This window comes from Lathamus discolor, chromosome 4 (assembly GCF_037157495.1).
Source record: "Lathamus discolor isolate bLatDis1 chromosome 4, bLatDis1.hap1, whole genome shotgun sequence".
Lineage (NCBI taxonomy): Eukaryota > Metazoa > Chordata > Aves > Psittaciformes > Psittacidae > Lathamus > Lathamus discolor.
In genome coordinates this window covers 99,780,996-99,795,022 of record NC_088887.1, presented here as the reverse complement: position 1 = coordinate 99,795,022, position 14,027 = coordinate 99,780,996, and the positions used below count along the sequence as shown (strand labels likewise).

Genomic DNA, 14,027 nt, shown 5'->3' with positions numbered 1-14,027 from the left:
CAGCGAGCATACACCTCTCTAACCACTTGAGCCCATAAGTACTACAGATTGTACACTGCCTTCCCTACCTTTCTAAAAAAAATTATTCTAGCAATATATACCCCAAAAAACATTGCATATTATCTGTTCCATCTCTCTACAGCCTGAGCTGACACGTGTTAAGGTATAAGGAAAAACGTAAAAATACAAGATTATTTCAGGGAGAGACCCAGCAGCTTTTCAGAAAAAGGAGTACTTTATTTCAAAGAAAAAAAAAATCTTTTTTAACTGAAAGAGGCTCATGTTTGTATTACCATAAAAACTTTTGAAAAGGGGAGGAAACAGTAACTGCAGACCATAGTTCAAAAGGAAGTTCTGCTACAGGCCAGGCCAAACAAATTAAGTTCTTACAGTGTACAAAATATGCAATCAATGCTGAACTTATGCCTTAAATATCAAGCTGTGCGTGTGGACTGCTCTTTCATGTATCCAACAGCCTTAATGCTGAAACCTATACAAGGAGATCATTAATACAATAGCATTCGCCAAGCACAAAACTGAGATATTCTTTCATTGAAACTTCTCCAGCTCTAACAAAGGCACCATTCAAAAAAAACCACCAACAACAAGAAAAGCATTTCAAAGATCACTGTAGTTGCTGGCCATAGGGTGATTCTTGAGTTAAAGACAGACATCCGCTAGCCAAAAGGAATAACTCGAACAAAGGAGAGACTTGCAAGTTTGAGACTTTCAAGTCTGAGACCTCTAGTTTGAACTTATCTCTGTTTTCACACATCAGTAGGTTCAGTGGAGTTAGAAATATCCAGTATGTGTAATGAAAACAACCTTTATCAGTGGATACAGCACGAACATGATAACATATGTTTTCCAAGCCTAGAGCAATTGTCAAGCAATTACTATTTGTCAAGGCAACACACTTGATAGTCAGGGTCATCTAACCCTAGGTCATCTCTCTCTACCTTATTCAAGGCAGGTCTCAGCAACTCAGCTGCCCAGCTTTCTTTAATTTGCTCTGATCATAAGTTGCAGACGCAGGTTTCTCTCGCTACACGCAGTGAGAAAGCAGAGGGAAGCAGCAGCAAGGGGTGCAGTTACCGCATCACGATGGCTCATGTAAGCAACAGCTGCTGTGGTTTTGTTCCAAGAAGAAGGAGGGCCCGTGCAGGTCAAAGGGGACTCCTGGACAACTGATTATTAACCAGGGCTTTCTAAAGCACTTGCAAGGCCCATATTGTGTTTGTTTAGGACCCACAACTACAAGTGCGTGCTATTAGCAGACTGGGTGGATTGGTTTGTGTCTCTCAGTTACATTACCAATTCTAGCTACCTTTCTCAGAAAAGAGTAAGGCCTTCTCTTATGCTACGTCAGTCCAGTTTTACACTACCTTTTTTTTTCTTCTTCCTTTATTTTAAAGGCCCTTATTCAACTAAATATACCCTCTTTATAAAATATGATTCTTTTTGCTATCCAGATGTTATTTCATGCTTGTACAATTTTTATTTAATCATCTATATAACTGGCCTCTGATTCTTAACTTTTACATTTTACAATAGAAAATTTGATGGCTTTTCTTTTTCCGCACGATTCACTCTTCCAATTATAATTTGTTAACTGTGTATAGATGGAAAATGGAATTCAATTAAAATGTAGCAAAAGAGCACTTTATTTTTTATCAGTTAAATAGCCATAGATGTACACAGCATGTAAGAAAACAAATGATCAGAACATACTGCACTGAAAACTGATTTATTCAACAAGGAATAATCGCTGCTGGTTGGTGAACTCATGTGATTGTTTCTGGTCAGCATGACCTTCTAGACTTCAGAACTAGTACATCTACACCCTGTCACAGCTTTCACTCAGAGATCTGATGAGAAAAAATTAAACTGCGTGCTTTCTCATCTCCCAGTGGGTTTCTCAATTTTGAACACACTAGTCCTTAATACAAAGTAGATGAGCACATTCAAAGAGAAAAAGAAGAAAAAGCTATCAGAAGCAGGTTCAGCATTCTGTAGGTTACAGATCCAGCTGCTCTGCCAGGGACTTCCACCCCTTCAGTGGTTTGACTTTATCAAAAACTTTGGCATCAAAAATGTGTTGCATAGTATTTTTATTGTGTTATTTTAAAATACTATAGTAAATTTAACCTCAGTACTGGCTGCCACACTTCCATACTTAATTTTAAGTGGTCTTGTTAAAAAAGAAACATTTAATTGAAACACAGCGTACATGTAGAAGTCATTAGACACATATTAATCATTTCAGGAGGCCACACAAGTAATAGAAAAACGTTGATTCCTTCCTTTCTGATTTATCAGCCATTTATGCTATAGTATGTTCAAAACAGAACAGGTTCCTACTGTGCTAACTGGTGTACATGCAGAGTCAGAGAGACAGAGCCCTGGCACAGAGGTTTGCCTTCGTTTGCTCAACACCTGAGGTGTTACTAGTAAAAAACCAAACAGGAGAAGCTTTTTTTGCCTTTTAAAGCAGTGGCTGTTCAGGTGCAGATTTACCAGCAGCAGGAGGCAGAGGGTGAAAGGATGTTATGAAAGGCTCTAGATCTGACCCTGTTCCTCCAGCCCTTCCTGTTCCCCTCCTCCTCCAGCTCTAGCTGTGTTCACCTATGCCTATCTACTGAAAATCGGAAGGACTTTAAGCTAACCAGGGAACTGAACATTAGCATTGACCATGTTAATCTCTGCTGAATACAGAGACTTCCCATTGAATTTCCTCGTGCTTGCTAAGTGACTTAGGAGGATAAACGTACTATCAGGACAACTCCCCAGACTGAAAGGAAAAGAAGGAAAGTTATTTCTGAGAATGTCCAAAGGTTGTGATCTGAATCTGAATCAAAGCTGAATTTTGGAACATGACTTATAGATTTGGCATTACAGATCTGTGGATCTGATTTATTCACTTAACAAGATCAGAATGAAATTCCTCTTCCCAAATTGCTGTGATGGAAACAACACTATCCCATGGATTTTCTATTAATTCTCTTGCTCTTTTCTTTGGCAGGCTCAAATATTTCCTCTCTGTAGTAGAAAGAATATGACAGCCAGCATAAAGAACAAGAAAAGTCATTACTCAAAATTACAGTGCTTGCAACAAGTTTCTAAAGAGATAAAGATGAATAAAGTTTGGTTTAGGTAAGGGCATGGCCAAGTGAGGAAAAATTGGTGAGGAAGAGGTATTTCATTATCATGTGTCATAAATCTTTGAAATACCACAGATGGTGTTAGCTAGCAAAGCTGACAGTGCAGTAAAAGGAATAAGAATTACTAAGGTTGGCTCTAGCTGATTGAATTTAAAGAGAGACTTTGACTGTGAGTAGGCCAAGATTCATAAATAAACCTTATTTTAAGAATACAAGAGAGGTCAGACTGGTTCAGGACAGGGATACACTTGGCCCATTTACCTATCTCCAACAGCAGACATAAGCCAATTCTTATGCAAGTACTCTCTCAGAGAACAGCAGAACCAGGACAAGCACATTTGATGGTGCTCATAGGTTCCAGCATCCAACTTGGATTTAGCTCGGGAGGATTCCTGAGCCTGATGTGGTTTGTCTAGCCAGTGACCTTTACTAGATCTCTTCTCCAAGGTCTTGCACAGACTGTCCGTAAATCCACCTGAACTCTGTTATCCAGACTGTCTTTAGGTAAATAATGTCATGAGCGTACTACCCATGAACATATTAAACAATATAATTTAGTGTAGTATTTGCTTTGAACCTGCCCACTGCCAGCTTCATCTGATGCACTCTCCTTTTTCTATTGATAGAGAAGGTGAAAATTTGATCCATGTCCATCCTTTTCACATGTGACTTTAAAACATTCATTGCTGTTTTGAAGAAGTGTTAGAGGGGTGCTGTAATTAAAGTCACCAAAGAAGAGTCCACTGCCACTGTGCTGGAAATCTATTTCTTAGCTCTGCCAATCCACCACCAGTTTGCCTGCTATCTGTGGCAGATGCTGAAGCTGCTATTGCACAGAAGTCCTTCCAAGATCCTGGGGAACTGGAAGCTTAGATGAGCACATTCTGAGAGAGCCATTCTTTTCCACTGTTAGGGAAGATGCATTAGAGGAAAAGATGCAGTCATGCATATTATGCTCTTAAAACCCTGCTGGTCTTTCTGCAAGCAGAATCTAAAAGAATAGTAGGGAATGGAAATAAAGAGAAGAAAATTTGCCAATCCACAGAAATCAGGCCCATTCTAAGAAAAATACTTGCTAACAACTAAAGCTCAAGGAATCAATGTAAACTTTACCTAAAAACCAAAGTAGAAAACTGAAGATAAAGTAGTTCAGGCTTCCTCTAAAGGAGGAGGGCATTGTTTCTAGAGTTTGGCAGTAGACCTTAAGTACTCAAGGTTAACATCATAATTAAAACAGCAGAAGCTTGTGAGAGTTTCCTATTATTTCAGTAGGAAACCCATGCAGTATAATCCTGTTTTCCCCTGCTATGTGTTTTACAAGGCATGGGAATATTTCTGAAGCAGACAGGAAAGCCTGGTTTCTACTAGTAAAAAATTATACAGATAGGTAAAACAGGTTTCCATTCTTAGGTAGAACATAAACAAAGCCTTTCAGAAATCTTTCTACAGGCTAAGGTACATTGTATCCATGTACAGCTATTGCAGAAAAATGCATTTTTAGAGAAATTATGTAAACTCCAGTTAGTGTCAAAGCTATTAAACAGTCCTGTACTATTGAAGTAGAAGAAGTTAAGGGAGACTGATGATGCCAGGACACTCAAACAGGAAGTCTTTTCATTTAGGTTTGTGAGTAACTCTAGTTAAAGTGACTCTATTTGACACAAAATGATCTGTACTGTTGCAAAATAGTTTCTGTCAGCAGATTTCATCTAGGCAACACCCAGTCTATCAGCTATAATCATACTGGGTTTGGCTGCAGGATCTGATTATTATTTCGGAAGAGTATGTTTGGCTAAGCAGGTAAAGAGACTGTACTGAAAGTTTCACAAGACACATAGAAAGGCACACAAACTCCATGTTATTAAACAGATATATTTTTTTCAGGAGCTGTCATCATCCCTCTAGTTAGAATGGGACATTATTTGTGTCTGTTATGAACAAGCACACATTTAGGAGTTTGAAAAGGGCAGCTCTGGAAGACAGGTCATTGCTGTTGGCTCCTTGCTATGATGGTTAGATATGCTGAAGGTTAGAAAGGCTCAGAACCTCCAGCATTACCAGCTATAAGCCCAAATGTTGCCTGGTTTTGTCTGGCTTAATTCCAAGCCATATGTCATCTAAAAGTTCCTGAAGATGGTCTTGCCCCATACTGGCTTGTTGATAAAACATATAATTGATTATCCCTTTGACTATCAGCACTTGTTTGATAAGTCCCTGAAAACCAAGCCCAAATGTACTTTTTGTTCAAGGCAGAGGGTCCTGACTCTGATATGTTTATATAGAGACAAAGCATTCCCTAAACATCACAGAGATTTTGAATGTGAGCAGATCCCTATCTCTGAACAGACCTGTCTGCCACACAAGCCCTTGGTATTTTAAGGTAGGAAGACAACACTGTTCCAGGTTTAATGAGGAGAGTACTTCTCTGTGTACCATAGACATCTGATGCAGCATGTACCAGGTAGTTGCAAAGCCATGGTTCCAGTAAACTTTGTGCCCAATGTAAAGTACAGAATGTTTTGTGAGTGACTATAAATGCTGAGGTTTTCACTGATCATAAAAGATAATCTAGAATTTGATTTAACTGTCCGGTTACTGTCTAGGATCTCTGCTTTGGGAAGCAAAACGCTCTGATAATATGACGTGTAACACCAAAACCATACCAAGTGTTTCAAATCAATACTGCTGGTTTTGTAAGTCTGAGAAGTATTGATCATATAGTTTTAGACCTGTGTGAACCAAATCAATCATCTGTTGATGTACTGCACTTCAGTCCTTTATCTTCTGACACAGGCTGTGATGATAGCTCTTTCTGGGGGGGGAGAAGGCAGAGGGAACAGAAAACTAACAGAAAATTCCTGCTTGATTTACAAGAAAGACTGAAGGGTACCACTCTGTAACACAGTCTAGTGCTCCTGTGAAGAATCTCATGTCTTTGCTGCATGGACCCCTTTGTAAAAATAGACATCTTGCAGGCTGGCAGTTCAAAATCCCTGAGGATTAGTGATTGGTTAGGAGATTATGGATACTCCAGTCTGAATCTGAAACAGCAAATGAAAGTGCTGAGGCACTGATTGTTGACACTGAACTGCTAGCCCCCTCACCCTTCCTGTAAAGTTGCAGATACTGAAGGCCCTGTCACTGATTTATAATGGTACATTTGCTTCTGCAATCAGTCATAGAAGGGAATCTTATTTCTGGTGTTTATTGCTTCTAATAAACTGGAGAGCTTGTAGAAAATAAGAGAGAGAAAAGCCACAAGACCAGCAAGTCACTCAGCACTATGTACAACACCGTACTGAAAATACAAAGACAATCACTACTATCAGGGTTGTAAATACATAAGGCACTCAACACAAAGCTAGTCACTATCAAGGTCCCTGCAGGAAGCAGGCAAGGAATAAAACAGGTCTTTTCAGGCCCTGGACTTTAAAATACATTAATTAAAGACACGCCATATTGCTGATGAACCTTTTATCCCTTGCTACATGCATGGGCAGCAACTTGTGCTGGGAATCACACTCCTTTTGCCTCCATCAGACTTCCCTGCCAGTACAAGCGAACCCTGGTAATGGGTATGTCCAACAAGCTCAGAATCATAGCTTTTAGGATATCGAATAAGTGATACTGTCTTAAATCATAACTGTAGCTTTACTTGTGGAATTTAGAAATAAATTGATTTCTGTTCAAGGGAAGTCTTCTCCCTCCTCTGCTGTATGTTCCCTCTTGGAAAAACGAAATGTTACTATGGGACATATTGCCTGCTGAAAAATCACACTAGGAAACATCTTAAGCCCCAGTAACTTATGATTTCTTTATCCATATCTAAAAAGATATATTTAGTATATTAACTCAAACTGTATTTTGCTAATGTTGTAAGAAGACTTAATTTACAGCATGAAATTAATTATACTATTACATATGAAGTTAAATGACTCACACAGTACATACACTGAATTATTTCCACCTTTTGGTATGATGGAAATAATGAAATCATGAGTGTGTGTACTCATGTCACTATTTAATGCCCTGAGGATAGTGGGCATGAGGGTGCTTCAAGTAGTAGTCTGCTGATACCATCTAATGGACTCTGCTTGGCCAAATAATTTCTCCTTACATATGTGCACTTCTTATGTATGTGCACTCACTGGGCACATACACACCAGCAATGAAATCCATCTCCACAACCACTCGAAGAAGCAGCCAAAAGCATCCCAGATGAGTTATTCATGCTCTTTATAAAAATTGGGCAATTAAAATAACTCTCTGTGCTTTGGCCAACTTTGATGGAAAACTCAGCTATACAAATTAACACACACATAAACTGCATTAAGCAAGCAACCATCTCTTTATACTGTTACTGTACATCACGATATTAATCTGGAGAGCCCAAAACAAATACACTTTCTAGTACTCTAGAGAAAATATTTTCTTAATCCTGACATTTTTGTATTTATTTCTGAAAATTTGCCAAAAAACTTACATACTCTTAAATGCTAAGACTTACACTTTCCAACCTATATCCAACCCTAGGGTTGACTTTCTGAAGCACAATTTGTACTACTTCGTCCAGTCCAATTGCAGTTATGTTAAAGAAGGGGACTGCCACCACTTTAAAACATTATTAAATCTGCTAAAATAGAATAACTCAGAATAACTGCACACCATGTTTTCACAGTTTTACCTCCAATTATACATTCTCCTGCCAACTTAAATAAATATTGTATCATTCCAGTTTCCTTGTATATGGTTGTTTACCTCATTTAATCAAACTGCATATACTCTTTTTCTTCCTAACCACCCTTTAATTGTTCTTACTGTTTGAGTGTCCTTATTTAACTTGTAAGTAATATTTTCAGAATTATTAAATGACAAATTCACTGGCACCTTTGAAAATGGGAGTTAGATCCTTGTATTTTAGCTCTATATTTTTCTGAGTATCTCACTACTCAAAATAGGCACAGGCACCTTGCTGGGGATTGATTTCTCTAGTAACTGCATTGGGCCTCTGAAGATATTCAGGAAAACTAAATTTCTCATCACAACTTCCCTCTGGTAAAGTAAATATTTCCGTTAGTCAGCAAAAATTAAACTGTTCAGTAAGATATTAAATGGGAAAGCTGAAAAAATAGTTCACATTTTGTAACTTGAAAATATAAATTTAAATGTGAATGTTCAGTTACTAAAAAAATTACATTAATATACATGTTGAAAAGCAAGTTCTGACAAGTAAGACCAGACAACCTTAGACGTCAACTGTAAGTAAAAGAAGCCTTAGTAGTTTTTTTCATCTTTCTCAATTTGTTCAATTCTCTATGGCATCTCACGGTTTAGAACCATTATTCTCTCTTCACGAAACATCTTGGATTATAAGCTACTTCTTTGACTTTCATGAGAAGTCTTTAGAGTCCTTTTTAAAACACTATTTCACATCTATCCAGGAATTATATTTTCCTATCCTTGTAAAAAAGTGTGAGTTAAACATTCTGAAGATATTTGCTAGGCATTTTCCTTCAAAAGCTTCTCTGACTATACTGTTTTTCTTCTATATACAGTGCATTAATATAAAGGTAAAGTGGTATGTGATTCATATTCTTGAATAATTCTATTCAAGTTGACTACAATCTTTCTCCAGATTGGCTTGTATTATAAAGGTTTTAAGACTTTAGTGATCTTTTTCTAAGTTAATTCTCAAATAGCGTAAGTAGATGTCTCCTACTTTAAAAAACCCATAAACCCAGGTGTCTAGATGATGAAACAGAAAAGTTATACTGGAACCCCTTGGTTCTATAACAAGACAACAAGACAACAAGACAAGAAGACAGAGCAAGCTACAAAAGCAAAGGGGTGCTACTTCTTTTACTCAGATCTTCCTCTCTGGGAGGTTAACCAAGTGAAAGCCGTTTGGCTCTCTATACACTATTCATATTTTTAATACACCTGCTTCTAATAATTGAAATGCCTCTAATACAATTTGAGGGAAGAAGATGCAATAAAATGTCCATTTGCAAATGTTCACAGCCTTTCCTGGCACAGACCCAATACAAGAAAAAACACTGGAAGATAAACACTTTAATTTGAAGACTTTAATAATTGTTTGATATGAAAACATAAGTCCTTAAGCAGCTAACAGATTATCAGAGTTCTAAATGGTTTTCTCAATATCCTCCAAACTGAATCTCTCAGAAAGACCAGACATGCTAGCCAGTATCCTGAATAGACTGTATTCTGTCAGTATTCTGAATAGCCAAATGATCTTCATTCCTTGCTCTCCTATGTCACTCATTTTATGTTCTAACAAAAGCATATACATGAATGATTCACATTTTAATCAGGCCCATGAATGCTGGTAACCATACATGAACCATACATGCTATTTAATATTGTTTCTGAGTACAGAAAAACAAAATACCTTGAGGTTTGGAGCAGAAATACAAGTGATACTTTCTAATATCACTAATCAATTTCACTTGAGGGTTCCATTATCACAGCATAGGTTTCATTTTTATTACTAACAGTCTTTATTTATCACAGTAAAAACAGGCTGTTAACCACAGAAAGTGAAATTCATCATGAAAGTTCTGGTTTTGTTTAGGAATCAGACCTTTTCAGTTATTCTGTCAAATAATAAACTCTGGTTATCTATGTGTGACTTAAAAGAAACTGCATATGTTTTGAATGCAAAATATTTCCCTTTAATATCTACAAAGCTATACGTACCTGAAGAACATGTGCTATATAGAATTAGAAGCCAAGGAAAAAGGGTATTGACAATGCTGAGACCAGCTTCCTGGCCAGAGGATCAAGCAGTGTAAACAGAGCAATAGTACTGCTTGCACGAACAGGCAAAAAATCTTTAGCGACTATCTGCAAATGGAAATTATATGTATATGAACTTAAAAAAGTGAAAATTAAAACATAGAAAGGCATACAAAATACAAGAATACATCTATTGATAAAAGAATGATACCTGCATTTTGGATGATTTATCATCTGTTCAGACTATCCAATTTCATCTCCACATTCCAAATTTATTTTTCAAATTACTTCTTAATATTCCAGATTATTCATTGAGTGGAGCCAACCATTATGAAAGAAGATAGATGTAAGAGCATCTGGATGACAGAAACTTTTTGTGTAATCTGTTTGAAATTGCCAGCGAGGAATATGCTCCGGCATCACCTGATAGTCTGGTTCCAGTCTGTCCTTGTCGTTAGAAGCATTTTCCAAATATGTAACCTGTCCTTTTTCACTGTAAATTAAGATAATCTTTTCTTGTCCTTCCACAAGTAGGTACAAAAGACAACTGATGACTGTCTTCTTCACAATAAACTTCAAATGTTACATTATTTTTCTCAGTCTTCTCTTCTCTGGACTAAATCAATACAACTCTTTTGAAACATGCCTTATAAATCTTGCTTTCCAAAAACCTTTTCATTCATGTGCTCTCCTATGGATTCACCTTTAGCTGGAAATAATCTTCCTTTTCCAGACTTTAACACAGATATACAACAATTTTACTCACTGACTTTTACTCTGTCTCTTTTGCATGAGCATTCTTTGATTTTACTTCATCTATTAAACTAGGTAGGTTCAGTCATTTAGAATTTTGTGGTGCTGAAGAGCAGTAGGCTCCACAAACCCTTCAAACACAATACATTTTTTTGGCAATCAGTAACGACATTTACTTTTCTTTGAATGTAGAATAAATCACTTGTTCTTATTATTTTTCTCTGTCTTCAAAGAACTTGATAGAAGAGGGATTTTGTATACTTCCTACTTAGTAATATTATAACTTTTATTTTAGCTGCTAGAACAAGAATTATAATACTCTCACATAAGCAGACAGATAGATGGATGATCAGGCAAGCATAAAACTAGTTTTCTTTGAGAATCAAGCATAACAGAAAGAAGATTTGACTCAAAGTCTCTCTATTGTCTCAAAATAGATAATGTCTAGTCAAATTGAGGTAGAAGGATATTGCTAGTTGAAATCTACTATGGAGTGTCTTTTTGATGTTTACACAGTTAGTCATTCATAGTTGAAGTATGTCATGTTCTCCATTGTTTTCAACGAGTTTTATCTGAATAAAGCAGAAATATTCTGAACCATGAAAAGTAAAACAAAGGATGTAAGATAGTAACAGGTTGAAGTAGTGCTCTAAAGGCTGCAGTGGCCATCTGTCTTCAAATTTATTTCCAGATGCCTGCCTTTAGAGAACTGAGTCTCCTTACATTTTTTAACCCGATACAGTTTATTGCAGGAATCTCCAAATTATTTCCTTGGAAAGAAGAACAACCAACCAACCAACCAAACAAACAAACAAAAGTGAAAACCTGGGCAGCAGTTTATGACATCTAGCACAGTTTTTCTGCTTCTTTGCTCTACTTCACTTGCACGGGCTATGCAACTATACCATAGCCACACATGAAAGTTCTTCTAAGAAGTGGTTTCTATGGTTTGGTTTTGCTTTTTAATACGCATATAGTTTATTCATAGGGTACTTTCATAATGAATTCCTGAAATTTACTAGTTGTTCTTTGTAATCTTGTTTATCCATCTGCAAAGCATCCAAATCCCATGACACCCAGGTGTGTTCTCAATATACTAAATGAATAAATCAGCTTAAGGGCTCACAGCAGCATTACACTCCTGCTCAGAGCCACCCATTCCCCATCTTTGGAAAAGCCTTTTTACAATTCTTCTACTCTTCAGACAAAATTCTGATGTAGTCACCTCCTCCTTGCCATACTCCAGCTTAGCTTCCAGCAGCTCCTAAAACCTACATCCCCCTACTTCCTTGAGAAACATAGGCAAAACTCCAACAAGCGATTATCTAAGCAGGAGTGATGGGCACAGAACATATTCAGAATGGAGAGAAGCAGTTTATGAACACTTCTCTAGCAGACAGTTGTACCTGCACTATCTGCTAAAACATTTTTCAGAATCTCTTTTCACAGAAGTCTGAAAACTATTTTCCTCAAAACAAGAACTACCAGTTCCGTCACTTCAGACATTAGGTTTAAAATATGTAATATATTCAGAGAAAAGTGGACAACTTCAAACATGTTGTTTGGTTGTTTTATGTCATTTTCTAAAACTATGCTTGAGGGGATCAGAATATTATAATTTCATATAATGTATTTGCATTGCAAAATTACAAGGTCATTATAAGAAAGAACACTTTTCAGCTATGTATGTAATACATGTGACAGATTTGCTTTATATTTTTCTCCATCTATGTGTATATAATTCTACCTATGCTTTTAACTTATATTCTCTTGATTTATTAATGAATCTTCAATTATTTTCAGAATCAATTTCTATTATTCACAAGAACAAAACTCTACTGAAGCCAAAGCAAGCCAAAGGTGCAGAATCGCACATTCATACTGCAGAAGTGGTATTTCCCAGCCTAGTTCCCCACTGTGTTGCACATACGGTTGATGGCAATACAGTAAAGCCAGAAGAACCAGTTAGTTTCTCCAGAAAAGCTGCCTGTGTTTCTGCAGGACTGCTTCTCCAAATACTTAATCTACAGGCAAATTTATTGCTGAATAGTTGTTATGATGGTCTATTTGCTTCTCAATGTTCCATTAAGAATAATTTCCTATTAAGAATTGTTTCCAAACACCTACTTCCAACCTTCTTTCTCAACTTCTGGCCATTTTCCTTTGATCTATAGCACCCTAAAATTTTGCCCAATTTATTTATTTCTGTGCTTTATGTCCTCAGCACTCACCAGAGGAACCTATCCCCTTTCAGAATCTGCATAGAGTTTTTATTTGAGCAGTTTATTCCTCTCTTTACTTCTGAGTTACTTAAGTGACAACATACAACTGAATGCTAACGCATCCTGTTCCAACACTGTCTGACTTGCCACATTTTCTCTTCCCTTTTCTTCCCTTTTTATTTTCTGTCTTGAGATTTAAGCAGTTAATCCCAGATTACAAAGAAGTCTATGAATGTAATTTTATTTCCCCTTTTTGTGCATCCTGCACATAGTTTTCTACAACCTGTAAAATTAGAAATTACTGTGAAAATAACAGGTGACCTCACTAGGTCAAAATCTGACCTGGAACCTAGTAGTAATTACATCACGTATTGGAAACTATCCAAGTAATACAGACATTATGTTAATCCCAAGATACTATTGCATATCCCTTTTGAAATCTGTATAAATATTCAGTAAGCGCTTATCCCATCATGTGCACAATGAGGTCACTATATTGAAGTGTGCCCACTTCAGCATCAGGTCCTTCTCAGAACTCTCAGAGTAAAACACCATACACAAATGTATTATATTTTAGGCTTTTATCCTACGAGAAGGCCCACATAGGTGGGACCCAAACTGCATTTTAATAATGAACTAGATCTGTTTACCCAATTTCTCAGCCTCTGAGGAGGAACGAATCTCGGCTACCGCATGTTACCTCCGCTGGGCAGGATAGGGGTACAGAATCTGAACCCTGTAATATTTTCAGATATTTTTTTCTATACTTTCAATTACCATTTTTCTTTGCTGTCTCTTCAACCACCTTTTCAAATAACTGCTCTGATTTGTAAACAGTGGTCTCAGATTTCCTTTTATTCAGTACTGCTCTATTGAAAGAAAGAGAAAAATTGGAAGTTGAATACATTTGAAAAAAAAACCAAACTCTAATGTTTCCTTAAAAGTTTCACTTATTTCAGGTTATTTTAGCAAAAGTATACTAAGCAGATAACTAGGCTCTCTCATATAGCATGACATGTTCTGAGCTTTCTTTATCTTTGCATGATGGCAAGCTTAAAGTTCCCATTTCCAGTTCTGTTTTCTTTTCTCCTATTTCATTCTTCACATTTATTTACAGTGGAATCTTGTTCCC

General features: G+C 36.9%; 1 long non-coding RNA gene across 10 annotated transcripts in view; it reads right to left on the bottom strand.

The window, feature by feature from the left end:
• The window catches only part of LOC136013838 (uncharacterized), a 95,997-nt gene that overhangs the window by 54,161 nt on the left and 27,809 nt on the right, over positions 1 to 14,027 (bottom strand). The gene's annotated exons all lie outside the window — the stretch shown is intronic.